The sequence below is a fragment of the Ovis canadensis genome, chromosome 17 (assembly GCF_042477335.2).
Source record: "Ovis canadensis isolate MfBH-ARS-UI-01 breed Bighorn chromosome 17, ARS-UI_OviCan_v2, whole genome shotgun sequence".
Classification (NCBI taxonomy): domain Eukaryota; kingdom Metazoa; phylum Chordata; class Mammalia; order Artiodactyla; family Bovidae; genus Ovis; species Ovis canadensis.
The window spans coordinates 79556507-79559839 of record NC_091261.1 but is presented as its reverse complement, the minus strand read 5'-3'; the positions used below and the strand labels follow the sequence as shown (position 1 = coordinate 79559839).

Genomic DNA, 3333 nt, shown 5'->3' with positions numbered 1-3333 from the left:
TAAGAAAAAACAGTGAGGCTTTGAACCAAATGCAGTGTTCTAAACGTGCACCCGTGGGTACGCCTCCTGTGTTTCTGTAACAGGTCAGGTAAGAGATGCGACAGCAACTCAGTGACTTAGAGAATATAGGATGTTTTTTCTCTGTCTCGAGTACCTGGGTGAGGTGAGCGATCCAGGTATTGGCAAGTGACCCGGTCCTCTGCAGTCATTCAGGAACCCAGGCCCCTTCCAGCTGGAGCGCCGCTGTTCTATGGGGTCAGGCTGCCTGGCTGCCGGGTCCCAGATGCAACCAGGAGGAAACCCAGAGAGTGAGGAGGTGTGTCCACCTCGTAAGGACCCCAGCTCCCAACACAGACCACCTCTTAGCATCTCACTGCTGAGAACTCAGCCCAAGGTACTCAGCTGCAGGGGAGGCTGGGAAAGGTGGTACCATCCCCAGGGAGGAACGGGAGAAAGGACGTTGGCAGCCACGAATATGGACAAGCCTCACGGGGCTTTCAGTTCTGGAGAGACAGCAAGCTCCTTCCAGGTCACGGCCAATGCACCCCTTGTCCTGCCTGGAATATTCCATCTCCCTGTCTCCCCTTCCCCTTCATATGGCCTTGGCTTGAATGCCGCTTTCCCATAGAGGCCTGGCCTGGCCACCCCAGGAAAAGTACATCCCTCATCACACTCTTTCCAGCCTTTGTTTATGTCCTCCTAGGCCCCGTCACAAGTTTCAGCAAATCTGTGCGTTTGCTGCTTTGCCCTAGAAAACTATAGACCATGTGTGGGTAGGTACCCCACCTGAATGGTCCTCTGGTGTGCTTACTGCCCAACTCAGTCAGTGCCTGACACACAAACTACATGGCTAAATAAGGATTTGCTGAATCAGAGATTATCTAGACACTGCGTGCTTAGTCGTTCAGTGGTGTCTGACTCTTTGCAACGCTTTGGACTGTAGCCCACCAGGCTCCTCTGTCCATGGGATTTTTCAGGCAAGAATATTGAATGCGTTGCCCATTTCCTCCTCCAGGGTCTCTGCCCGACCCAGGGATCGAACCCTCATCTCATGTGTGTCCTGCATTGCAAACAGATTCTTTTCTAGCCGTGCCATCAAGGTAGCCCCATATAGACACTGGATGCTTCCTGAATATAGTCTTCCAAGCACATCACACTGGTTTCACTTGCCGTGAACTAAAAGCCCCATGTCTCTTCTTGCAGCAACTCTTCCTAAGACATATTTCTCCATCTGCTTCTTAAGAAGTTGACTTTTGGGCCACAGATCCAGCATTTTATGCTGAATACCTATTGTATTTCTGCTGCTTGTTTTAGACGTTGCTCTAGTCCCCAAAAACCTTTCTTTGATATATCAGTGAATACATTTATTTTTCCTGATGGATCAGCCTGTGTGTGTTTCCTTATTGCTGTTGGAAGACACTGATGGAGACGGAGAAAAGGGGTCAAATGTGAAGCCCCTGTCCATACTGCAGCCTGTGCTCCATCCAGCCGTCAGTCGGCACCAGCTGCCTTTGGGAATGAATGTTTTCTCATGCAAACCCCACTCTTGATAAGCATCTCACTCAGCCTGGCTGTGTCAAGTGCCCTGCTGAAATGAGATACACATTAGAACTCAGGGCCTCCTGTTCCACTCCTGCCCAGGACGACAGAGACTTCCAGCCAATGGCAAGAATCTCCTTGACAACACCCTCTAGTTTACCAGTCTGGTGATCCTAGAAAAAACAGGAAATGACTAGTTCTTAGTGAATCCATGCTTAGTGATTCCTAACAATTACTGTTCTCTCATAAGTGTTTGCAAACCTTTAATTCTTAATTTCTTTTGTATCGTTTCCAGGATCTAACCTTCCTGGAAACCCTGCCACATGTGTCCATTGTCTGTCCTCAAATGTAACACCACTATCCTCACACCTCTGTAGGAAAGGTTTTTCCTGTCCGGCTCTGAGTAGCTAAACCTTGACCTCCTTTCCAGATCCAGCTGGAAGGGGGCCCCTCCGCATTCCAGGTCTCTCTGTGCTCTGGGTCCTCGTGGAATTCGTTAACCACATTCCTCCTTGGGGCTTGTTGCTGCCACCTGGGCAGACTTTCGGATCTTCCTCTCATGATGCTCAGCCTGGCCTCACACCAAGCCCTCTCCCAACAAGGTATATGGCTTGAGTTGACCACTGAAAGCCAGCTTCCGTTTATGCCTACTGATTAGCCCTTTATTGGAACTTCAGCCTAAGCTGTGCTCTAGAGCCAGGTGGTGTGGTCTTCCAGTGTGTGAAAAAAACTTTTTTTTAAGAATAAAAATGCAGTATCTTGTAAAATCCCAAGGAAGCTATAGACTTACTGGATCATCAACTAAGGGAAACCAACCTGGTTGATGTAACAGTCTGGGAAATCAAGATTAGGTCATGACACAGATGGTCCAAATACAACACTTAAAACATCCCGAATGTTGCACAGGCAAAGGAGATGAATCAAAAATCAGAGCCACATGCAAAATACTTTCCGCCTTTCAGAAACAGATTTACAAAAAGATTTCCAGTCGGGTTTCTTGAACTACCTTTATAGATCTAAAACAATTGAATTTCCATATAACTTTGGAATAAAAAGTCAATGTTATAAAATGAAATCCTCCTGTTTAAACTGCCCCTGCCCCCCCCCCCAAACAGCAGCAGCATCAGAATCTGGTAGAGGGGAGCCTCCCTGGTGGTCCAGTGGCTAAGACTATGAGTTCCCAACACAGGGGCCCAGGTTCGATCCCTGGTCAGGGAACTAGAGCCCACATGCCTCAACTAAGAGTTTGCATGGTGCAGCTAAGACCCCATGCAGTCAAATAGATAAAAGTAGATATTTTAAAAAAGAATCTGGTGAAGGTGCTGATGTCGGGTCACACCATACTTGGGGACTAGGTTGGGGTGAGGGGGAGTTTGCTGTTTCAGATCTTCGAGTCCACTCCCTCTCAACTGCAATGGAATGCCTTGTACCCTTCAGGGGAGGGAGCTTAGAAGGGAGCGATTCTGCCCCTCCAGTCACTAAAGGAGCCCTCCCTCGTCCCAGCCCTTTGAGACGGCCAACTCCCTCAGACCAGAGAGAAATTTTCCTTTCTATCGAAACACTGACGGCTCTGATTATCAAACCCTTTCTGCTGCTTGCTTTCTGACCTTAACAAATCTGGGATTAGTATGAAAACCACCCAGGCGGCTGACTCTCCACATTTCCCAACTGGCTGTCTGGAGGTGGCTTCTCCTTCATGAGTAACTTCCCCAGATATTTGGGAAATTGCCCGATGGTTACGACCACCATGTGAACTCCAGGCAGAGAGAGAAAACTCACCCCTGGGTCAGCCCT

General features: G+C 48.6%; 1 non-coding gene across 1 annotated transcript; it reads left to right on the top strand.

Annotated features, from left to right (window-relative positions):
• Positions 1–2685: 2685 nt before the first annotated feature.
• TRNAG-CCC (transfer RNA glycine (anticodon CCC)) lies at positions 2686–2757 on the top strand. Its single transcript has one exon. It is a non-coding gene; the product is annotated as a tRNA-Gly (tRNA).
• Positions 2758–3333: the final 576 nt, after the last annotated feature.